Source organism: Cricetulus griseus, assembly GCF_003668045.3.
Source record: "Cricetulus griseus strain 17A/GY chromosome 1 unlocalized genomic scaffold, alternate assembly CriGri-PICRH-1.0 chr1_0, whole genome shotgun sequence".
Lineage (NCBI taxonomy): Eukaryota > Metazoa > Chordata > Mammalia > Rodentia > Cricetidae > Cricetulus > Cricetulus griseus.
Genome location: NW_023276806.1, coordinates 171,549,946 through 171,576,120, shown reverse-complemented (window position 1 = coordinate 171,576,120; position 26,175 = coordinate 171,549,946). Strand labels below are relative to the sequence as shown.

The 26,175-nt window shown below is 40.4% G+C and overlaps 1 protein-coding gene and 1 pseudogene across 1 annotated transcript in view; both read left to right on the top strand.

Moving 5' to 3' along the window:
* Positions 1-26,175, top strand: part of Lhfpl3 (LHFPL tetraspan subfamily member 3) — a 345,971-nt gene that overhangs the window by 225,700 nt on the left and 94,096 nt on the right. The gene's annotated exons all lie outside the window — the stretch shown is intronic.
* LOC103161356 lies at positions 6,941-18,712 on the top strand (annotated as a pseudogene).

Below are 26,175 nucleotides of genomic sequence, written 5' to 3'. Positions count from 1 at the left end.
ACACAAATTGGATTTTCTCAGGTTGCTTCAGTTGAAAAAATATCCACAACACCTAGAAATTGTTTTTATTTTAAACACACCACTTAAGGATGCTTTAAAGTCACACCTGAAGTCTCCATGTACCTCAGTTTCCCTAACATGTAAATGTGAAGAAATGCTAAGGATCACTGGAACTCCCACTCTTGTGTCCTTGACTGCATGCCCTCCCTGAGCATCTCCCGTGTGACGGGACTGCCAAGGCCCCAAGTATTCTGCATCTTGTTCCATAAGTCAGTCACCTGGTGCTGATCACTTCCTAGCACTTTTCCTTGAAGTCAGGCCAAGTTGGGGGTTTTTTGATAATGAACACTCTAGCTTCTACTTAGAGTTATCTTGATGTGTGAGAGGAAAATAATCATTTCCTTCTGCTTTGGTACTGTAACCTTTGTGTTTACAGAGACTTGATTTGGGGACACTGAATTTTACTACAGGACCACATGTAATTTGTTCGCTATCAAGTTTCTCAGATATTTTAACCTTTTCAGCAAATTTCCCTCTGTCCAGTAACTGCACATTAAATGATCTATTCCCCCAGCTCTGGAAGCCAGCATTGCCTGCTACATTATTAAGCTCCTCATGTAAGACAAACTATTAAAACATTTAAATTTAGGGTGTTTACACCACTTTGGCTGTGCCAGAAAACTTCTGATTTTATTTCTCAAAGGTATTCTTTTATTAGTGAAAATCCACTCTCTACTATGAATAGAATGTGACCAAAAATGGACAAGTTAGGTAAGTGTGAAGTGAGAGCAACTTTCCAAGCCTGTGTCCTTCTGCAGTGTTTAGAAGAGTGAAATAAAGAGCCTATCAAGCCAGAGAAACAACATTCCTTCACCTGAAAGACTGTAGAGCCCGGCATGGAGATGTGGTGGTCAGAGATGTGGTTAGGTAACGCCGTCAATTAACTTACCTGGTTCCTCTTTAAACCATGAGCTTGTCAGGAAACCACATTTGATGGAATTTGGGATGTACACCTTGACACATTGAGTATTTGAAGCTGAGAATGGTTAGATGTGAGTGCAAGAGGCCTCTCTGACCTTGCTCTGAAGCAGATGCCCCTGTGAGAGGTGTTTCCCTTGTTCTCAAAGAAGAATTTAACCTGTAATGAGAAGAATCTGAATAATAGTCCCCCAGCTAAATCTTCCCCAGGCAGAACCCTTAGCTTATACATTTCTATTGTATTGTGCTTTTCCATTTGTCAAGCCTCATGTGACAAATGCTAAATTGTAGCCATTTTCCAAGGCCTTTGTTTCCTTGCTGTGTTAGTCAGATCTCCATTATTGCAATGCATTTCAAAGATAATCAACTGAAGAGATTTGTTTTAACTCATGGTTGTTTTGCCATGTTTCTTCAGGACTGTAGCTACACATACATCATAGTGATATAGCCAGGGAACAGAGAGGAATGGGGACTGGGGTTCCAACAGTTCTTCCAAGGATATGTCACTGATAGCCAAACTTCCCTCCACTAGCCCAGCCTCCTAAAGATTCAGCCATCTTCATGGGCTGGAGACCATGTCTTCCTTACACAGGCCTCTGGGGACATTTAGATCCAACTCTAATGTAGGTGAACACTCCTGCGTCACACACACTCACACTCACACACACACACACACACAAAAAAAAAAAAAAAAAAAAAAAACTTATATGAGGGCAGTGGTGGTGCACATGCCTTTAATCCCAGCACTCGGGAGGCAGAGGCAGGCGGATCTCTGTGAGTTAGAGGCCAGCCTGGTCTACAGAGTGGAGCTCCATGACAGGTTTCAAAGCTACCGAGAAACCCTGTCTCAAAAAAAAAAAAAAAAAGAAAGAAAAACAAACAAACAAAAACTTATATAAACCATATTTACAGGTTCTCTTATTTTAGGCATCCAATCAAGCAAGCAGGAAATATGGATGCAAATGACATATTTTCTTGTCCTACACATGTAAGCACCTAAAATCATTACTGTTGGCTTTTTGTTTGAAGAACCTATTTTTGTTCGAAGAAACTAACTTCTTATCAAAGATAGAATATTTTGTGTGACGCTTACCCTTGAAAAAGACTTTCAGACAATCTCAGGTAGAATCTTTTGAAGTCTCGTCAAGGGTAAAAGGAGGCTCAATTTTGGCTATCCTCACGATTTCCTGGGTAAAAGGTGGGCTTTGTTTTAAAGAATCTATATTAAAATGACAGGATATCTTTTTACTCACCTGGTTCCAATCTCCTCTTAGAGGAAGAAGCAGGGCCTGCAGCAGCTGTCACCCCAGTCACAAAGCTGGATCAGGGACTCAGCCCTGAATTCACAGTCTATACTGTGTTTATTTGTCCTACAAAACATCATCTATGTGACAGGATGTTGGGAACACAAAATTAACTGCCTGAACAAAGTAGAGTATTTTATCTAGTTCTATACTTAAAATAGGACCACTTGGCATTTACATTTTCTTCATAAAAGCTTTAGAAAGTGCTGTTGAATTTCATCCAGCAAATGTTTACCAAACACATCATCTGCACCAGGCATTGTGTTTAACACCTTGTTTACTCTCATTAATATAATGCTAAAACATACGTTGGATTTTAATCAAAGGCTTAACTCAACATCTTATTAAAAACCATAAAAGTTTACAAGAAACCTTCCTTTTACATACTTTTCATTTAAGATACTTAGATATCAGTTACTTATGTCAACAATTGTTGTGAAGCTCAACATGACAGGTGCTGTAGAAGAAAGCTTTTGTCATGGTTGGCCAACCTGTGGGTGTGAGGCTCCCCATGGCAAGGAGACCCCAGCACCAAGCCATAAATGTTCACACTTGGGAGTGGAATGAGGAAATTTAACTCAAGCAGTATCTAAGTAGGAGTATGATTAGCTGGCTTGTTTTTTATATAAATGTGTATGTATAACATGTGTGTACAGATGCATGTCTGTGTATTTCCCCTGAACAGAACAGATTCTCATTTCATATGAAGGGTTTAAATCTATTAGCGGTACCTTAGTGTCACACTGATACTCACTGTTGAGCAGGAATTCCCTTGTCTCATAAACTGTATCATCTAGCAGTCAGAGAGATGGCCCAGGGGTTAAGAGCACTGACTACTCTTCTGGAGGGCTAGGGCTCAATTCCCAGCACCCACATGGGGGTTTCCAATGCCTTCTTCTGCACTCCTCCGGCCCTATATACACATGGTACACAGACATACATGAAGGCAAAACAAAACAAAACAAAACAAAACAAAAAACCATGCACCTAAAATAATGAAAGTTTTAAAACTCATACCCTCTACACATGCCAATAATCAATCAGAAGATAGAGTTCATTCTTCATAATTCAAGGTACATTGAGCTTTAGCTTAAGTGGTCATAAGTGGTCATTCTCTTTACATCTTGTGCTTTCTACAAAACGAGCCCCATGCCCATCTGCACAAAGTTCCTTACACATTCTGCCTTTAGTCAGTGCTTAATATGTTCCCACAGTCATACAGGCTCTCATTGGCCCCTGGACCATAGCAAAGTGAGAAAAATATATCTGGGTCTATTTCTCTGAGAAGAAAAAACAAATTCAAGATGGAAATTCTGTCAGTCCATAATCTTCTGTTGTGGCACGTATAAACTATTAGGGAAATCCTGTTGTTGATAAAGAAATGTGATAGAGAATGTTAATTAAGATAGTCTTTCCAAGTCACTTGGATTGGTTGTTTTGTGTGTGTGTGTGTGTGTGTGTGTGTGTGTGTGTGTGTGTGTTGTTTTTGCTTTTGTTTTTGTTTTGGCCCCATGTGTCGAGAAAAAGTTATGGGCCACAAGCATTTCCAGGAAAGAGGTTTTAGGACCTGTGATTTGTGTTTTAGAATCCATAGTTATAGATTCATTCTGAAAGGCTTCCTGCAGCACAGGTGATTCTCAACAAGCATCCCCACCCCCACCCCCACTGAGATGTTCTTGATGGTCTCAATTCAGCTGTTGTCTTTGTCACTTCCCAGTCACTTCCCAAGGATTTGAACACTGGTGTTTCCTATTCAGAAAGAAGAGGCTTAGCCTTTTGATGCCATACTTATACTTAAGGCTCTTCAAGCATAGGTAGCTCCTACCCTCACCTGTGGGTTCCAAGCAAGCATTCCAGGGAGGCAATGAAGCCTTTGAAAAATACATTAGCGCATGAAAATGTTTTATTGATATTCTATTGTGTTGTCCCATCTCATGTTATAGCCTTCTCTTACACTCCTAACCTTGCCTTGACTTGCCCGGTGTTTAGTCCTCGGCCCTGCTCACCTGTGCACCTACCAAAATATGATGTCTGCTATTTGCCAGGAACCACCCACTTCAACTAGCAGGGACCACTCTCACTGTATATTCTAGTCTAAAAAGATTTAGATTTGCTCTGTGGATACATCAACAGAATCAGAGTCAACTGAGTTACAAATCATCTTTAGTCAAAATAATGTCTAAGAATGTTTTCATAGCAAATTCCTTGAAGCTGACAATTCATTTCCCTCTTGAGTGCTCATGTATTGTAAATTATTGGTAACTGTTTGTGAAGGCCCAGGAGTATGGACTATCACAAGTGTCAGCTGAAGTACATGCTAGTCTTTCCTTTTCCCAAGCATTTCATTGTGAAAATTATCAAACACAAGAAAAGTTGAGTGACTTGTAGCTATGTGCTTACCGTCTAGATTGTAATTGACTAGTTTGTCATTCATCACACTTCTGGTCTTCCATCACACATCAATTTATCTTACTTCTTTTACATTGTCATAGTGATTTACAGACAGTGACCTTCATGCTTCAGCACTTCAGCAGTTGTACAATTAACTTGAGCTCAGTGTTTTATTTTATATATAATGTATAAATCTTAAGCATTCCAGACAACAATGAGTCTTGAAAAATGTATATACTTCAGTACCACAAGTACCTATAAATATCTATCACAAAGCTGTCACTTCTCTTATTTTTCTACAGATTAGTTTGACATGATGTAAAACTTTGTATTAACTAAATATCACTCTTTTGTGTCATGTTTATTAGATTCATCCAATTGATGCATGTATAGAATTACTCATAGTCATGTAGATTATATCCAATTTATACTTTCATAGATAAAGATATTGTGAACATTCTTGTAAATATGCCTAATTTCCTTGAGGTAAAAAACTAAGATGTAGGTCAAAAGGTAGGTGTATATTTAGTTTTAGAAGAAATTTAAATAGTAGTGTTCAAATGTCATCAAAATGAAAGAATCATTAAGAAGTCTTAGAATAAGAACTCATGGGTGGTAGTGGCCACAAAATAAGCAGAAAGCAATATAGGACTTAGCAAACTAGAGGAGGCTGAGTCAGTCATGCTAAATCAAACAGCATGGGTGGCCCTTACTGCATGGTGTTTTTGTTTGTATGCACATGTTTTATTTATACATGAAAACCTCATGTACATATATGAGGGATGTATTCTGTTTCACTATTATACCTCTGTAGTGTGGGCCCTGTGGTTCTCTGCCATCAACACTTCCCCCTCTCTCTTGTCCTCTGTCCTCTCAATACCTATCCTTCCTTTCCTCTTTCTACTATCTGCCCTGTGTATCATGGTCTATCACAACTTTTCATGATACCTCATGATCTCACAGGTGTCACTTAACCTGCAGAGATGGCTAATACTAAAAGAAGCCTCTGACCAATTCTTTGATCATCAAAGGAGAAAGTTAATAGTTATCAAAAGCAAACGTCACATATCATCTTCCTCAGCATTTTATATGGTCACTGTATTCTAAGATGATGCAGCCAATAGGGGAAGTAGAACAAATCACCACCTCTGTCTTCCATCCTCCTCTCTCTGTTCTTCACTCCTCTCTCGAGCTCCCAGCGTTCTCCCACATCTGTGTCCAAGAGAACAGGAGCCTTTGCATGGAGTAGCTTGGGAAGGCTATATTGTCCTACAGTTAATTGCTTGACATCTCTTCCCACTGCAGGGTCATTGCATATTCCCCAAAGACAAATATTTATCAAGTGTTGGAAATATACAGGCTCTATGGAAATGAAGTTATTGAGCCAAGACTATATGGAAATGTTCTGCTTGAAATTCTGGGGAAAATAATTTAGAATACACTCTTGAAAGCTTAACAATTTTTTTAAAACTATTACTCAGAAATAATCAGAATTTTAAAATCTGGTCTCCAAGGATTTCATTTATCTGTTAGATCTAGTCACTGCAAAATAGTTAATGCATAAATTCATCAAGCTGTGAAAGTCTGTATCTAGCGGTGCCTTGCCAAATTAATCAAATCACCTTAAAGTTAGTGCGGTTGATGAGAAGAATTAAATACATTCAAAGCTTTTGTGGTAATAATTACAGATGAAGAGGTCAGTCAGCTGAAAATTAAATGAAAAATGAGTAGGATGAGAGTATGAAGTAGGAGATCAGTGTGCACAAATTGTGAAGACAGTGAACCATGAATATAACGTTCATTTATGTTCATTCAGAAGGAAGAAATAGCAGAAAGTATGTAGAAATTAGAGCTTAGGGGAAACTTAAGGATCAGGCAATTCTGGTAGAATAAAATGGATGAGATAAGTGCAATTGGGAAAGCAAGTGAAAAAAGATAGGACTTTATTTATTCTTACACCTGTTTTAGTCATTTGCAGATGTAAAACACACACACACACACACACACACACACACACACACACTTCTACTCTCTAATGTCACCAATATTCAAAACCTTCATTTCTTCCTCCATAGTTTTTTCTATAATTTTATTGAATCTTTGTGAATTTCTTATTATGCACCCCAATTCCACTAATTTCCCAGTCCCTTCATATCTGCCCTCCAATCTTGTAACCTCCCCCATAGAAAATAAAAATAAAATAAAACATCTTGTCATGGAAGCTGTGGTGTGCCACAGTGTGTCACACAGTATGTCCTTTCGTCCAAATGGCTTACTTGCAAATGTTCATTACAATGTCACTGTCTGGTTTGAGGCCTCTGGTTTCTGCTACACACTATCAGTGCTGGATCCACACTGGGACTCCTCTTGGCTATCCTGCTGTTGCCCTGAGTCGTGGAGACCCTGCGGCTTTGATTCTGCAAGATAGGCCACTTCGCTCACTTCAGGACCTCAGAGGTGGGGTAGATGTTGGGGTAGGCCAACTGAAAGGCCTGAATCTGGGCCTGGGAGTAGCTGAATTGGTCAGCCTGCCAGCTCTCACACACCCTTGCCACCAGGGCCAGCTCTCCCCAGTTGCCCAGGTGAGGAGCAGGGCAGCTCTCCCAGACTACATCACTAGCTGATGCCACCATGTAGTGGTAGGTGAGAGGCAGGGCCAGCTAATGAGGGGCAGGCATAAAACCTTTTCTTTCCAAGCATAGTAAAAGAATTCTTACGCAACCCATAGTCAACTATTGATGGCAAAATCAATTGACAGTTCTAGGCATATAAATGATTGTGACAGTCCTCCCAAACTGTACCTATTGAAAAATTGTGTTCCATTGTTTCCCATCTGAAAGACTTAAATTAGAAACTGTCCACATGTGAATGTAAAATGAAGAGACAGAGAAATTAACCTCCCTTTAATAGTAAAATAGTCAAGAGGTGAACACTGAATTATTCCTTTGATCTCTCTCTCTCTCCCTCCCTCTCTCTCTTTCATTCTCTCTCTCTCTCTCTCTCTCTCTCTCTCTCTTTCTCTCTCTCTCTCTCTTTCTCTCTCTCTCTGTGTGTGTTCTCTCTCTCTCTCTCTCTTCTCTCTCTCTCTCTCTCTCTCTCTCTCTCTTTCTCTCTCTGTGTGTGTGTGTGTGTTTAGTATGTTATAGTCATAATTGTCAGGACTTGAGAGAAAGAAATGAATGTGAAAATACAGTCCTGCATCTCTTAGAGAAGTCTTTATCTAGTGAAAGACTTGTACAAGCCAACAAGCTGCAATGACTTGTTATGGGTACTGTGAAAATAGGATATACAAAAGCATAAAGAAATTGTGAAGCTATCAAAGAATAAAATTGGTTCTTTGGCATTTTCACACTTGTATATAATATATTCTGGCTACATTTTGATAGTAGCTAGGAAGGTACAGTGGGGTGGTTGACGAAGAGCCCCCTAGTGGTCTCCTCTTGCATCAGCATATCACACAGCAGCTAAAGGTAACTGCTTTCCACAAGGGTACTGCACTTAAGTTTATGATGGTCACTCTGTCACCCAAGAATTCATAACTTTCAGGTGCTGGTGATGGACTATTTATTAATATGTTGTTCTTAATAGTTTGTGTCAAATTGACACAGCTAGAGTCATCTGAGACGAGGTAAGATGCCTCCATAATATCAGGTTGTAGGCATTTTCTTAATTTGTGATTGATCGGGGAGGGCCCAACACACTGTGGGTGGTGCCACCCCTAGGCTGGTGGACCTGGGTTTTATAAGAAAGCAGGCTGGGAACTCCTGGAATCCAGTTGCAGAGAGGGAGAAGTGATGAGCAAAGGGGTCAAGACCAGGCTGGAGAAACCCACAGAAACAGCTGACCTGAACAAGGGGGAGCTCATGGACTCCAGACAGATAGCTGGAAAACCAGTATAGGACTGATCCAGACCCCCTGAACATGGATAGACTATGGGGCCTCTGGTAGTGGATCAGTATTTATCCCTAGTATACAAATGGACTTTGGGAACCCATTCCCCATAGAGGGATACTCTCTCAGCTTGGACACATGGGGAGGGCCTAGGCCCTGCTCCAAAATATATGACAGACTTTGAAGATTCCCCCATGGAAGGCCTCACCCTCCCTGGGGAGCAGAAAGGAGATGAGATAGGGACTCAGTGGGGAGCAGGGGAGAAGGGGAGGAAGAGGGAACTGGGATTGGCATGTAAAACAAAATTGTTTCAAATTTAAATTTAAAAAAAAAAGAAAGAAAGCAGGCTGAGCAAGCCATGAGGAGCAAACCAGTGAGCAGCACTCCTCCATGGCCTCTGTATCAGCTTCTGCCTCCAGGATCCTGCCCTGTTTGAGTTCCTGTCCTGACTTCCTTCAGTGATGAATAGAAGTTCTGAAGTATAAGCTGAATAAACCCTTTCCTCCCCAACTTGCTTTTTGATGGATGTTTCATCGCAGCAATAGAAACCCTAACTAAGACACATGTTTATTTGTTTTGATAGCTAACAAAATGTCCCTCTCAATCATATCTCAGAGCACAGACATTACACAGCCACTGCCTCATTTAGATTTTAGGAAAAATAAAACTCATAAAGTATCGTGTAAAAGGAAGAGAATGATTCAACCCAAAGAACTGTCATTTTTCATGTTTTGCTGTCTTAAGCCTTATTGTATAGAGAGTATCACATTATTTCTAGAAGGCTTTGATATCCTAACATTCAACAGTGGGCTTTGGTTTAAAAAAATAGAAAAGAATACTATACACCACAAGGAGTATAAATTCGGACAACTTACTCTGACCTTTGACTGTTATCTGCGTGACATGTGACCAAATTCATTCCCAGTGGTTCAGCCTCACCCTTGTAAGGCCTCCGTTTGGGGGAAATCTTCAGAATTTCTGCCGACTCCCTGAAGTGGAGTTGTTCTATGGGCACGATCCCTTAGAAATTGACTTCCTGCTGCCCTTCACAATAAGTGGAAATTTCTCTTTGAAAATGCCATGGAGCTCACAGCAGAGCTTCCAGCAACAAAAATGCTGTAATCATAACCTTGAAGGTGCGTGGCAACCTTGCCACTTTTGTCGGAGGACCATGAAGAATATGCCATTTTATCATTAACTGGACAAACTTTTATGGAGAGCCCACTGTATGGAAGGTACTGTCCTGTGTGATGTATTTCTGAGCCTGAACACTTCTATGATGCCATCCTTTGTCGTCATTCCTCAGGTCTCTGCCAAATACCAAGAATGACTTCTCTATCCCAATAAGCAATGGATGCCACTTGCCTGTCTCCACTCTGCTTCCAACATCCTTTTAGTGGTCATGCCTTAATCTTCCTTAGGGTCACAAGCATTTGGCTTTCTCTGAAGGTTTTGCCTATCAACTAACTCTAGCTCAATGTGAATCTTGCCACATTTGCTTTTGAGTATCTGTTTAGACCCCTTTGTTTGGCTTCCCTTCCCTCCTCTCCTCCTCTCCTCTCCTTTCCTCTCCTCTTCTGCCCTTTATGAACTGGATTTACATTTCACTCTAAGTTACTTAGAGCTGCCAAAGCCTGCCACCTTGGGGCTCAGCAAGCTCACTAAAATGCTATGACAGCTCCCAGGTCCCTGTTGAATTAACCTTGTCCTTAACTCTTCTGTAGATACAGGATATCAGTTCCTGAGAAGTGATAGTCAAACACTGCTTCTCTTGTGCCCAATTCCTTCAGCAATCCCTTTCCTTTATCTATTGTCTTCTAACCCTGAAGCCCTAGCATCCAGCCATCCCTTCCTAGTGCATTCAGCCAGCACTGAGTGAACACTTTTGACTGTGAACAGCTCTAGGAATCAAAAAGAGTGAGACACTGTCTAAAAAGGTAAATATCAGACAGTTCACACTCAGATACAATTGAGGAAGACACAAGAATATACCAGATATTAGGGAAACTTCCTAGAGGGACCTAAGCCAGGAATACTTGTCTTCATGGCAGCAGTGGTATACAATGCTCAGGTGGCCTGGTCTCTCTTATTTTCCTATCCAATAGACCAAAGTGCCTCTGCGAACCACGTGTCACCAGTGGCTCACGTGCAACCACTTGGTAATCAACAAGTCTGGCCAGGAAGGCGTAGTTGGGCTGTTCTCCTTTAAAACTTGGTAAAAGTTCCATGTTTCTTTCCTTCAGATACCACAAAGGACTTCCCTAACTTTCAACTCCTTCCCATGGCAGCCCTGTAGACCTGCCGTCCTACACCTTCACCACCTACACCAGAAGCCTTCGACAAGAAACGCTGCCACATTGCGTCCAGTATGATATCTGTGGCCACTAACTACCCAGTGTTCCTTGCCACACTCCCAGGTTGTGTTTAGCCCTTGGATTTGTAACCTGGGACATCAAAGAGGGGCAGAGCAGGGGTCCAAATTCACAGTCATTAGGGTTTCTAAGCAGACTTTATCATTCGAATGCTGTTCACTTTTAAAAACTTTCTGCCAGCCACATGCCTTTAATCCCAGCACTTGGGTGACAGAGCAGACAGATCTTTGAGTTCAAGGCCAGCCTGGTCTACAAAGCAAGATCCAGGACAGCCAGAGAAACCTTGTCTTGAAAAACCAAAACCAACCAACCAAACAAACAAACCAAACAATTTTCTGAGCTGGCTACTTCTGAAGAGTGTATCTCTCATCATTTCCATTCCACAAACATTCATTGAGATTCTGAGCTCTGCCCTATGGAGAGCCAACTCCTCAGGAGCAGGGAACTGGAATCAATTCTCTAGATGTCCCACAGCACTGGGATAATCTCTACTCTGTGACTAGAAGATCATTGCAGCCCAAGTTCTACTGATCAGTCAAGTCATCACCAGGGCTAGTGGAATAGCATTTTGAAGTTAGTGACAATGATGACAAAAATCCTCAAGTGTTTAAGTGCTTTTCATTTCTACAAACTATTTTCTAAACTATTGTATCATTTTTTATTCAGGGTGATGTGAAGCATTACACGGATAAGATCTGCTTTTCTATTGTCAAAATGCTAGTGCCCCACAGACTGACCTGGTCATTTAGCTCCTGGCAAGGACAAGATTAGAGACCCTCCAGATCGACAGGAACCCAGTAGACCATGTACTGTTTTATCATTCAGAATTGACAGGGCCCTTTTATAGAGTGACCATCATTTTATAGATAAGGAAATCAAAGTACACAGAGATACTGTTGCTCCTTCGGGTCTTGAATAGTCAGAGCTACATAAGAATTATTAGGTGCCTACTTTTGACACTCTGCTGAGTACACCCATCTACAATGTCTCATTTAACCACATAGCAGTCTCTGGATGAAGTAAAATTATCCTTATTTGGTGGGAGAGCTAACCAATGAAATGCTTCAAATCTCGTCTTTCCAGTCTTGGAAGCAGTTCCTAAACTCCTTTCTAATATTTCCTGTTTTTAACCAGAGCCCCTTGGTCTTGTTCCTGTCTCCACTCATTCGCTCAGCACATAGTCACTGTTAATGTCTCTCCTTATACTGAAGAGATCTCTCATATAAGGTTTGTTCTCTTGGGAGATTAATCAGAATCTCCTGGGAGAACGGAGGAGAGATAGAGTAGCTTTGAAAAGAAAGTTAGTATTCTTCCCTCATTGATGACTAAACTATATCATTTAATAAAAAAAGTCCCTTTTAAAGATCTAATTTGTCTTTGTTTTATCCTGTCAACAAACTGGTGCTGAGTATCTGCATGAACCAAATGTATTCTAGGTGCTATACATTCAGCAGTGAGCAATTCTGTGATGCCATCCACTCATGAAACATCTCTTCCAGGCAGTGTCAGGAGCTTATTTATTATGAATCAGTTGGGTGGCTTCCAGGCAAAATACCGAGGAATGCCTTCTCAGAAGGGTAGAAGGTCTGGGCATCTGCTTGTCCACACACAGTGTTGCCTACCATACACTCTTGTTATTCGTCTTCCACCTCCAGGGCATTGCTTGGTGCCCAAAGAAACAGCCAGGTCTGGTCCTCACCGGCCTTTATAAGTTTAACTTGTCTCTGGTGTGCATAACCTGGACCACAGCTAGGCCTGTTTTGGCTCAAAGCTCCTAAAATCTTTAAAGGCACTAGTTCTGTCTTTTGCAAGGTTGGACCCCTGACTTTAGAGAATCAGAAATTTTCAAAATAGAGAAGCACTTTTATCAGTCATTTTTAAATAAATTTTATTTAAATTAGAAACAATCTTATTTTACATATTAATCCCAGTTCCCTCTCCCTCCCATCCTCCCATGCCCCCCACAGACTCCCCCCATCTCATCTCCCATCCACTCCCCAGGGAGAGTGAGGCCTTCCATGAGGGATCATCAAAGTTTGTCAAGTCATTTGGGGCAGGGCCTAGTTCCTCTCCTGTGTATCTAGGCTAACAGAGTATCCTTCCATGGGAAATGGGCTCCCAAATTCCTTTTGTGCCCTAGTGATACATCCTGATTCCACTGCCAGAGTCCCCATAGACTGCTCCTAGCTGACATCCACGATCAGGGGGCCTGGTTTGGTCCTATGTTGGTTCCCCAGCTGTCAGACTGGGGTCCATGAGTTCCCACTTGCTCAGGTCAGCTGTTTCTGTGAGTTTTCCCAACATGGTCTTGACCCCTTTGTTCATCACTCATTCCTCTCTGAAACTGGATTCCAGGAGTTTGGCTCAGTGTTTAGCTGTGGATGTCTGCTTCTGCTTCCATCAGCTACTGGATGAAGGCTCTAGGATGGCATTTAAGGTAGTCATCAATCTCATTATAGAGGAAGGGCATTTAAGGTAGCCTCTCCACTATTGCTTAGATTCTTAGTTGGCATCATCCTTGTGGATTTCTGTACAATTCCCTAGGGTCAGATTTCTCTTTAACCCTATAGTGGCTCCCTCTATTGATGTGTCTCTTTTCTTGTTCTCTATTCCTCTCCCCACTCAGTCTTCCTGATCCCTCATGTTTTCCTCTCCCTTCCTCTTTTTCCCTCCTCTTTCTCCTACCTCCCCCCTCCCTCATGTTCCCAATTTGTTCAGGGGCTCTTGTCCCTTTCCCCTTTGCTGGGGACCATTATCAGTCATTTTTTAATAAACAGTTTGTCTTCATTAAAGACCCAGATCTCTTTCCCCCCATCCTCATGGGATGCTAAAAGAGTCCCCAAAGCAGCTTAACTCATGACTCTTTGGTTTGAGTGCTTATGATCCAAGCAAGCCCATAGCTTCTTCATCTACTATGACTAGCAAGTAAGTTCTACTCTGCATTGATTACAGAAAGAGGTGATGCGGTAATATACCCTGTAATTAAACTGCAAAGAAATGGAGTCAACATTTTCTTCAGTGTTATTCAGTAGATGAGTTTCATGCAAACCAATTCCTGAAGTCTAGGACTAGGAGTCTAGAATTCGTGGTGAATGCAAGCCAAGTTCATGTTTCTATAGGTGAAAACTAAATATTAAGCTCTACCCTAAAACATCAGTGATAGAGTAAAATGAAGCTCTCTCCTGAAGGAAATCTTTCAACTTAGCATTATTTTCTCTGCCTGTAGGAAGGAAAACAAATTGTAACTATTCTGGGTATCATTTGACACACCCTTGACAAAAGTCATCAAGCTCAGTTCTACTAATCATGGTCTATGTTGGAACATAGAGAAAATTCTTGAACCTATTAGAGAGATTTTCTGATCTTGTAGCTAGTTTTTCACAAAACCACATTTAAAAAGCACACATACCTATAACTTATGGAAGCTATCTGTTTTAGTTACTTTTCTATTGCTGTGACTAAACACCATGACCAAGGTAACTTATAAAAAAAAGAGTTCAATTCAGTTTATGGTTTTAAAGGGTTAGAGTCCATGATGACAGAGGGAAGGAACAGCTGAGAGTTCCATCACTATCCATAATCATGAGATAGGGTGAGACACAGAGAAGGGCATATGTCTTTTGAAATCCCACCCCAAGGGGCACATCTCCTTCAACAAGGTCACAACTCTCCAGCTTCCCCAAACAGTTCCACTAAGTGGAGACAAAGTATTTAAATATATGAGCCGTTGGTGGTCAATCTCATTGAATCCACCATACTATCTGACTGAGGTTAATAAAGGTTTACACACATCTCCTTGCTGACATTTATAGTGCATTGCCCTTTTGTGTTTTTAAATTTGAAATGTCTTTTTTTTTATCTCATTGTGATGGCAAGTGGTTGTCCTTCTCCATCATGGTTCCCACAGTGTCTTGTATGTAGACAGTAAAGATTTTTCATGTAAAATCTATTATATTCCTAACTCTGAAATTTCCATTCTCAGCATTGATGCATCTTGACAAACTAAATTTCTAAGATAAGTTCTCTCTGGGGACTTACACTGCAAGCTAGTTATCTTTGTTTGGGGAAATGTCCATTGTCATGAAAGTGTGCTGATCAGATGAACCCTCCCTACTTGGGAGCTTTAAAATGACAGTTACCACTTTTGAAATCCACACAGATCTGGATGATTTCATCTCCAGGGTCTTTCGTTTTCAATATTTGTGTCTCATTTGAATCCTCCCAGGTTGGCATAAACTCTAAAACAGCTCTTTCAAAACCAGCTCCTCTTGGATGACAGAGTAAACTGTCCACTTCACTATGATAGTACTCTTTTGCAACTTTAGGGGAAGGCAAATAGCAGGAAGATCAAATTCCTCAAGTAATGGATTTTTCCACTAGATTATTCAGCTGCTGAAGCTGCTAGGCCATGTGAAACTTCTCAGGAACTGTGCCACTGCAGGATAAAGTTATCAGGATTGTCAGTCCTCCAGGGAGCCCACGGAATGTTTCAAACTAGCCACCAAGGACATCAGAATTAAATGTCCTTTACTGAAGGGAAATAGTCATTTTCTTGCTGGGATTTCCCAGTCATATCCTTCATCGTTCAAGGTTCTGGAATGACTTTTAATGAATGCGATCCTGTTATCTTTAGCTGCCTAATTCATGTATCTGTAGTGAAATAAAACCTAGGCTTGGGTACCCTGAAGAAAAATATCTTTTTCAAAATTCACAGGAAGAATTCCACATTATCAAATAAAGATTTTTAATCTTTGACACTTTTAGTCAAAATAATGACTTTACGTCATTTCACATTGTCAACACTTTAACATTCCTTTCCTTTTCAATTATCTGATTATCCAAAGGATCACCTTTCTCACTAAAGGACTAAAGAAGTAAAAACTCGTCTTATTAAAGCAAGTGAGGAAGCAGGAGTGTTAGCACACGAGAACTCAGAATGCTGAAGCAGGAGGAGCCTGAGTCTAAGGCCATCATATCTCAAAATAAGGAAGAGAGGAAGGAAGGAAGGAAGGAAGGAAGGAAGGAAGGAAGGAAGGAAGGAAGGAAGGAAAAGAAAAGAGAGAGAGAGAGAGAGAGAGAGAGAGAGAGAGTCCTTTTCTGTGACAGTGAGGTCAAGCCTTTTCTCTACTTTCTAGTCTATCAGGTTCATGGTATCAGCACTATTTGTTGGAGGCACTGCGTTTCTGTCAAAAATCAAGTGTCTGTAGGTTTGTGGAGTTATGTCTGGGTTTCCCATTCAATTCTGTTGATCAGAATGACAGCATTGCGCTGTTTTCATTACTCTTATTATATTACAACTTGAAATCAGAAGTGAAAATACCTCCAGCAGTTCTTTTATTATTCAAGATTGTCTTAGCTCTCCTGGGCTTTTCCATGTTTCCATATGAAGTTGAAGATTGTTTTTTTTTTTTTTAATTTTTGTGAAGAATTGTACTCTAGCACTGAACTACACTGCCAGTTTAACTACAGCACGGTTTAAAAGCTGGATTCCAATTGTTTGCCTCTATGGACGTGTGAGAAAACCTCTCTACACTCTCATTCTTCACAAAAGAGAGGCAGTGACAATGTCTAATAAACTGTTTAAAGGACAGAATGGTATGAAAGAGCATCAAACAATACCTACAACAGAATAAGCCATAACCACTTCTATTTTATCATCTTTAATCTTCTATCTATTCTTTCATCTTCATCTTTTATTGTCTTAAACTCTTTTATCTCTGTTGCCTGTCTGTAACACAACTGAAAGAAAGGCCCAGTTACCTGGAAGGACAGAACCATCTCTTCTGTGCCCTAGGTGAACCTTGTACTTCTTGTTTTGAAGGAAATAATTTTAATAGGAGCAACAAAAGTGCAAGAGATTGGACACCCTAAGAAACCTCTGCCTAAATGAGAGAAAAATCAAGCTTCGCTGGGAATGAAAATGGTTCAGAGAACATAAAATCCCAGAAGAATAGTAAAACACATTTAAAACGACAATATGGTTATCACATGGTGCACATAAAAAAGCCATACACGCAGTTCCTGCCAAGCTCATTTACTTCCTAAATTTGGCTGGTAAGCAAAGAAGACATCTGGAAAAACAGTTAAAACAAAACAATGTCTAATTAGTTTAAAAATATTTTGATTTAAAAGTACAGTAATTAAATAATGCAATTCCGATGGGATAAAAGGAAGCAGCTATTCTGGGAGGACACAATATTGCGTTCCCAGACATTTCCAATAGAGACATTTGGAGCTTTGAAGAAGAAACATGGTAATTTATCCTTTAATTCCTAATTATGAAATTATTCAAACAAGCATAAGTTCCCAAAGTAACAAAATAACTTATTTCCCACCATTAAGTTTAAATAGACATCAATATCTCATCTTATTCACAAACATTGCAAAAACCAAAATTATATTAAAGTCTCTTTTAACTAGTCCTCATTTTAGTACTATCAATGATTTTTTTAACTATTTTGTGGCTAAAGATTCAATACAATAAAACTAAAACATGGGAGAAAAGTTGGATTCTGAGTTATAAATGAGGCTTTCCTTGAATCTTCTAGGAGGTTCATTAAATATTAAGGGTCTTAACTACTTAATGTATTTGGAAATTCAAAACCAAAGATAAAGAATATGGACTTTATCATAAAAACTAGTTTTTAATCCCAGATCCTCCCCCTATTAGCTCTGTAATATTAGTATGTTACACAATCCCTCTAACCCTTAGTTATTTTTATTTATAAACTAGTGTTTAAAGCCACTTGTGGTTGTTGGAAACATTGAGTGAAAGGGACATGAGATGGGTATTATCGTGACTCCTTGGTAAAGGAGAGATAACAATGAGGCGGATGATGGAAAGCAGAAGTAAAGCATGAATTTAAGAACATCCCAGACTGACGCTAAAGAGAAGTAGTAGGGCTTTTTAGAGGACACCACCATCTCTCCAATACATATTAGTAATATTAGAAGTACTTGAGGGACAAGATGATGTGTTTGACTTCTGACTTATGATCAGGAACTAGAAACTTTAGAAAGAGCTCTTAAGAAAAGCTGTGAAGGACGCCCGGCTGTGCCAGGGCCTCGGGGAGACTGGCCTCCTGACGTCCCCGCCTACCTCACCGGCCGCAGCATCCTCAGATTTATTCCAACAATTTGTTAAACATGGTAGATTACTATGAAGTTCTGGGCATGCAGAGCAGAAATTCAAACAAGTGGCTGAGGCATATGAGGTGTTATTAGATGCAAAAAAAAAAAAAAGCGGGACATCTATGACAAATACGGCAAAGAGGGTAAAAAATGGAAGTCATTTTGACAGTCCTTTTGAGTTTAGCTTCACATTCCAGAATCCAGGTGAGGCCTTCAGGAAATTTTTTGGTGGAAGGGACCCAATTTCTTCTTATTTCTTTGAAGATCCATTTGATGACTATTTTGGGAATCGAAGGGGTTCTCGAGGAAATAGAAGCCAAGGTGCAGGCTCATTTTTTTCTGCCTTCAGTGGATTTCCTTCTTTTGGAGGTGAATTTCCTGATTTTGATACAGGATTCACTTTGTTCTGGCCACTAGGGCACGGGGGTGGTCTCACTTCATTCTCTTCAACATCATTTGGTGACAATGGAATGGGCAACTCAAGTTAGTATCAACCTACTAAGATAGCTAATGGCAAAAAAAAAAAAAATCACTAAAAAGAAAATTGTGGAGAATGGTCAAGAAAGAGTAGAAGTTGAAGAAGACGGACAGTTAAAGTCCTTGATGATAAATCGTCAGGAACACCTGCTACACTTGGACAAGTAATCCAAAGCCACATTTCACAGAAATGTTAGACCACAACAAGCACCATTTGAGGAATAACGGTAACTCTTTTTTTTTTTTAAGATTTCATAGGAACTCAACTTTCTGTATACCTAATCTAATCTAAAGTACTTATAAAACAGCTCATCAGAGCCCCGATTTGTCACAGACTTTGGATTCTGTTTTTAGGACCACGAAATAGGACCTTTTTTTTTTTTTTTTTTTTTTTTTTTTGGTCTTTAAAATTGTTGTAATCTCTGTATGCACTTTCCTTTAAACAAAACAAAAGGTAATCCGAGGTGAGCCCTGTGACACTTGAGTAGTGCTAGGACAAGATTGTTCTTTGACACTAGCATGGGTCTGCTTCCCATTGTGTTGAACTGTGAGTGCCTAGTGTCAGCCTGCTGTGATGTTAACATTGCCATGTGAACCTTCTAACAGAAATATTACAAGTTTATTTTCAGTATTTAGTAACAAAAGCTATTACTGCATCAATGGCAACACATGTCTGGTTTAGTGTAAATTAAGGATGTTTTCTAGTTGTGCATGGGTGCTAGCAAATTCGTCAGTTCTGGCAATTGTTTAAACATGTAATGTTAAGCTTAGCTGGTAATTGGGGTCTTTGTCATTTGCTTTAAAAAAAGAAAATAAATTCGAATGTGTTTGGTGCATTCTTTCATGAGTGGGGTCTGAAAACCAAGAAGAAAAGCTGTGAAGATGACTGCTGAGAGTTGAGACTTGCACAAGCTTCAAGTGATCAACTGTGACACTGTGGGCCACTACAGGGAGGTTGGTACCTGGTTAGCACCTGCTTACCCCAGAGGGACTGACATTCCATTTTCCTGTCTGCTTAGATAAATGATTCCTTTTCTCCTCCTACAACCCATAGTGCCAATCAAAGCTTGCATACTCCAAAACTTTGCATATCACTGTTTCCCCATGCTGCACCCAGACTTCATGTTCACTTCCAGAGGTGGAAGTGGAGCAATCCATTTGGAAATAAATATGCAAATACTTGTGTTTAATAATCACAGCACTTGCAATGAAAGTCCCTCCTGAATACAAGTGGGAGCCAGATAAGTGAGCAGCTAACTACTGTGTGTTGGATGTTTTCAGGGTCTCTCAAGATGTGAAAATGATTAACAAAGGCAGTTCCTGCCAAAGCATCACCCTGCTCTTTGGTGTCACCTTCAAAGACAGTCGCTAAACCTCTTCCAAGCAGTCTGTTCAGAATGGTGGCAGTCTCAGGACTCCATAAAGCTCAATGCCCAGGTGCTGCAGCTTCCTGGCCAGCCCCTGGCTTGTCTACTTCAGAAGCAAATGTCCATAGAACAAGAACTTATTTCCTTGACTCCTTTTTGCTTTTGATTTTTGGCTTCAAATTTTGGTGTTTTGTTTTTGTTTTTGTTTTTTTATTTTGTTTTTGTTTTTTTTTTGCTTTTGTTTGGTTTTGTTTTTGAGACAAGATCTCTCTTTTAGCCCTGGTTGTCCTGGAACTTGTTTTGTAGACCAGGTTGGCCTCAAACTCACCTGACATATTTCTTGATGGTTACATTTCGAATGACTGCCACCCCTTGTCAAAGGGACATTCCTGTGCTGTAGAACTGACAAGGTACTGGAAGGTTTATATCTCAAAGGGGAAGAGAAACAACTGACAAGTTTTCTAAAGTAAATGGCCTAAGGAGTTCAAGGGCCACAGTCGGAAGATACAGGTTTAGTCAAACTAAAGGAAACACTGGACAACCTTGACATCCTCCTGTGTATAAGTTGATATCCTGTCACTTTTATAATGTTGTTTAGGACCATGATTGTATACTGTGCCTCTAAAGGTGTGAGAATTTACAAGCTTAAGAAGAGGTCTGTGCTGGGCACTGTAACCAATTTATATAATAGATAGAATGTCTCATTTTACTCACCAGAGGCTCCTCTTATGGGCTATATACAGAGCACTAGGTACATAATCTGTACTCACTACTTACGGAATGATGTAAAGTTCTGAAAAAAAAATCTTTTTTCCCCCTGAGTTTCTACTGTTTTCTTAGCAGTAGAGGCTTGAAAGGTTCATTTGAAACCTAGCAGAGTAGGACCTTCCTTTAAGTCCAACACTTGAAAGGTTAGGCTGGAGAATGGGAAGTTTGAGGTCATCCTCACATTTACAGGGAGTCCAAGGCTAGCCAGGGCCATATAAGGCCCTTCTCAAAAAAAAAAAAGAAAAAAGACTAATTTGATGATTGAGTGATTGTGCATCTGTCTAATGAGGATCGTCTGTGATACTGTACCCAAAGTCTATACACAGATGGAGGAGGCATCTTCACATGTATGCTTGGCTCAAAGAATTGTGGCAACTTTTGCACACTTTTTTCAAATATAAAGGTGATTTTGGGAAAAAGAATGACATGTGTCTCTGTGTGCAGACACACATGCTTGTATACCTCACATGCGTGTAGAGGGCAGAAGCCCACATTGGGTGTCTTCCTCCTTTCTCAGCTGCTTGTCTTGAAGCAGGGTATTTGCCTGAATCTAGTGCTCACTGATTGGTTAGACTAACTTATCCAACTTCAACGCCCAGGCTCCTCCCCCTGAACACTAGAGTTATAGATATGTGCCCATACCTGGCTTTTTACATGGATCGGGTACTGGAGATCCAAACTCATGTCCTCATGCTTGCACAAAGGCACTTTACCCACTGAGATAGGTCTCCTCAGCCCTGACATGTCTCTTTAAAGAGTAACTTGGAAACATTTGTGCTAATGCTATTTTTCCCCTCAAAAACATTTCTTCTAAAAGAAGTGAAGGTATTAACAATCATTTGCTTTTCAGAAATTGTCTTTTCATTTCTATAACCATTTAAATAATCACTCTAGTCTACTCGGAAAAGAGAAAAACACTTGTTATAAGAAAATTTAAATATTTCAGAACCTCAAACTCAAGCACTTTAAATAAGAATTTTCCTAAATTTAATCATTCGGCTGCATTTTAAACAAGGTTAAAATGATTATGAATTGGATGAGGATCCAGGGAAAAGGGCTTTGTTAACAACAAAAGCAAACCAGGAAGGGTTGCTCATGTCTGTCATCCTAGCATCTGAAGGATAAATTTGAGACTGACCTAGCTGCATAGCAAGTTCCAGGTCAGTCTAGGTTGCCTAGTAAAACTCTGTTAAAGAGGGAGGTAGAAAGAAAAAGAATGGTTGGATATAAAACAAATACACAAACAAAAGCAATGAATCAGAAATATTTAAGCTTTTTCTAGCTTCCAAAAATCACTGAGGTTTTCTCATGCACGACATTGAACAGTGGCCAGGAATCTACCCATGTATGGTGGCAAATATTTATAATTCCAGCACTTGAAAGGCTGAGGTCAGAGTACTGCCAGTTCCAGACAAACCTGGGTTACATAGGAAGTCCTTGTCAGAAAACAAACAGTATCTTTCATATTGGCTAAGGGCAATCTGTGAATGTACTGTAAGGACAATACTGTCTTTTCTCTATTTAGTTTGACCTTTCCAAAGCTTCAGAATCGAAAGCTTTCTAATAATTGTATCATATATTTTGTTTTTCCTAGAACTCATAGATAGAAATTTCTAAAACATCTGTATATTTTTTAAAAATCTAAGCATTAAATTCCCATATTTTTCTAGATGATTCTTAATATTCAGCTATATCCAAATGTCACAAAGACACACATTATCAACAAAAAGTTAAATGGGCTTATTTTTGACAAGTGCTCTAACTTCATGTAACCTTAAAGCTGACTATTCTGTGGTTTAAACAGTGGCTTCAATTTCTGAATTCATATTTTTGCAGTTTTCTTTTTATATGTATGACAATAATCATTATTTAGTTTGTTGAATATAAAAATCTGAGTCAATGCCTGAATAACTAGAAATTTGCAATCTATATACATTAAAGCATTCCAAATGCTTGTGAGTTCCAAGTGTCTTGGTCAGTGTTCTATTGCTGTGAAAGAACATCACAACCATAACAACGCTTATAAAAGAAAGCATTTAATTGGGGGCTCACTTACAGTTTCAGAGGTTTCGTCTATGACAGTCATGGTGGGAAGCATGGCTGCACAAGGGGAGATGTGCTGAGAAGTTCTACATCTAGATCCGCAGGCAACATGAAGAGACAGGTACTGAGTCTAGTTTGTGTCCTTGAAACCTCAAAGACAACCCCCAGTGACACACTTCCTCCAAGGAGACCCCACCTCCTTATCCCTCTCAAGTAGTGCCACTCCTGATGAACCAACATTCAAATACAGGAGCCATTCTCATTCAAGCCACCACACCAAATCATAAAAAGTAAACTCAAATAACTTTAGACTTTGAGATTAAGCACTGAGGAATCTAATTATCTCATGGAACAAGGACACCTTGATGGGCTGCTGAAGACTAGTTGAGGATGGAAGATCAAGATACAGTCACTAGCTGGAGGGGTAGGGGTGGTGCATGCCTTTAGTTCCAGCACTCAGAAGGCAAAGGCAGGTGGATTCTGTGAGTTTGAGACTAGCCTGATCTACAAGAGTTAGGTTCCAGTACAGCCTCCAAAGCCACAGAGAAACCCTGTCTCAAAACACAAAAACAAAAACCAAACAACAAAAAAGATGCAGTGACTATCCATCCTTGTGGGGTGTCTGTGGTCTTCCAGGCATCTGCCCTGGCCTCAGAACAGGCTCCAACAGCCTCAAAAAAGAAAGCTGAAATTTACAATGCCTGGTACAATACTTTGACAGACTGCCTGTTTTATAATCACCAGGGGAAAAAAAAAGAAGAAAGAAATACAACAGATATGTTGTCACAGTCTTCTAATTCTACCACTTGAAGCTGGAGGGGGGAAGACTGCTATTTATGGGCTAGCCAAGGTGACAGAATGAAATCTTTCCTAAAAAGAAAATTTAATGTGGGCAAAACCTGATATCAACACCCAGGGTTGTCCTCTGGTCTATACATGCCATGCACATAAATGTACATATGTGTGCGTGCATGTATAGACTTGCGTGGACTTGCATGGACACACACGCACACATGCACGGGGGGGGGGGAGGTCTATAATGAAGAAAATAATTCCATCAGAGCCTCAGTGAGCAGATGCTTGATTAGCTTCCACTGCCTCACGAAATGTTTAACCTGAGCTTCATGTCACCAACTCTCGCAGAGTCATTACAACCCTATGGGAAAGTGTTATTTTTGATGTCCCCATTTTATAAGTGAGGAAACTAAGGTGTGCAGGCCTTCCCCAAAGTTTCCTAAATGGTCACACATCAGAAGTGAAATGCAAACTTAGTTCATCTGTCTCTGAAAGCTCTGCTTTGCTGAGTCCAATTGCTACATACCTTTACGTATCTTCCCACTTTTTATGAAAACCTTACTTGGACTATGACATAGACCTAAATAATACAAGGAAAGCCATTGCCTTTTCAGTTCTTTTGAGAGATAGCAGCCTTCTATGGACTCTGAGAAGGAGGGGGAATGTATGGCTCACAGGAACCAAAATAATAATGTGACTTGGCCAAGTTCCCCCAACTCCTCAGAGATGTATCTTAGACAAGATGTATCCTGACATCTCTCTCTTTTTTTAAATTTTAAACATTTTTTTATTTTAGAAGCACTCTTATTTACATATCAATCCTCACATTTCCTTGAACTCCCATCTTCCATGCTCCTCAACGAACCCCCAAGCCACTCCCCAGGGATAGTGAGGCCCTCAACGGGGGGACCGTCAAAGCCCATCACATCTTTTGGGACAGGGCCTAGGCCCTCCTTCCCGTATCTAGGCTGCAATGGTAACCCTCTATAGGGAATGGGCTCCCAAAGTCCATTTGTGCTCTAGGGATAAAGACTGGCTCCATAGACTTTCCCTGGCCTCCTAGGGCTTGGTTCGGTCCAACGCTGTTTCCCCAGCTTTAAACTAGGGACTCCATGATCGCTCTAGGTTAGGTCAATTGTTTCTGCTGGTTTCTGCAGCACCGTCTTGGCTCCTTTGTCCATCCCTCCTCCCTCTCCACAATTGGATTCCAGGGGTATGGTTCAGTGCTCGGCTGTGAGTGCCTGTTTCTGTTTCGATCAGCTACTGGATGAAGGCTCTAGGAACGGCAACCAAGGTATTCATCAGTCTCATTATAAGGAAAGGGCATCAAATGCAGCCTCTCCACCACTGCATAAATTCTTAGATGGGGTCATCCTTGTGAATCCCCTAACATTTCCCCTATGGCAGACCTCTTTCCAAACCTATACTGTCTCCCTCCATCAAGGCATCTTCTTTCTTGCCCTCCTCTATTCCTCCCCTCTCAGTCCTCCTGTTCTCCTCACCCTTCCGCTTCTCCTCCTCTCCCCTTCCCACCTCCCTCCTCTCTCTCCCCGTGCTCCAAATTTGCTCAGGGGTTCGTGTCCCCCTACCCTTCTTCGGGGGACCTGCATTCTTCTCCTGGGGTCCTCCTTGTTTCTAGTTTCTCTGGTGGTGTGGATTGTTGGCTGGTAGTCCTTTGCTCTAAGTCTAATATCTATATATGAGTGAGTACATACCATGTTTGTCTTTTTGTTATTGGGTTGCCTCACTCAGGAGCTTTTCTTCCACTTTCATCCATTTGCCTGTGAATTTCAAGATTTCATTGTTTTTTTTTTTCACTGAGTAATACTCCATTGTATAAATGTGCCACATTTTCTTTATCCATTCTTCAGTTGAGGGGCATCTAGGTTGCTTCCAAGTTCTGGCTATTACGAATAATGCTGCTATGAACATGGTTAAACATATATCCTTATTGTATGAATGTGCATTCTTTGGGTATATGCCCAAGAGAGGAATTGCTGGATCTTGAGGTAGACTGATTCCCATTTTCCTGATAAACCACCATACTGATTTCCAAAGTGGTCATACATGTTAGCACTCCCACCAGCAATGGAAGAGTGTTCCATTTTCTCCATATCCTCTCCAGCATGGATTGTCATTGGTGTTTTTGATTTTAGCCATTCTGACAGGAGGAAGATGGTATCTCTGAGTTGTTTTGATTTGCATTTCCCTGATGGCTAAGGATGTTGAACACTTTCTTAAATGTCTTTCAGTCATTTTAGATTCCTCTATTGAGAATTCTCTATTTAGTTCTGCACCCTACTTCTTAATTGGATTGTTTGGTATTTTGGTAGCTAGCTTCTTGAGTTCATTGTATATTTTGGGAATCAACCCTTTGTATGATGTGGGGTTGGTGAATATTTTTTCCATTCTGTGGGCTGCCACTTTGTCTTGTGGACAGTGCCCTTTGCCTTATAGAAGCTTCTCAGTTTCAGGAGGTTCCATTTATTAATTATCCATCACTGAGGATCTTGAAATAGGAACAATTACCATGTGTAGGAACCCAATTTGGGAAAAAATGCTGAATAATTTTTTTTTGGTATCCAGAGTACTACTACAGACAAAGGTGCCATAAAACCATGACTGGGGCTAGCCTTTGATCCCTGCAGACTAAGAGAC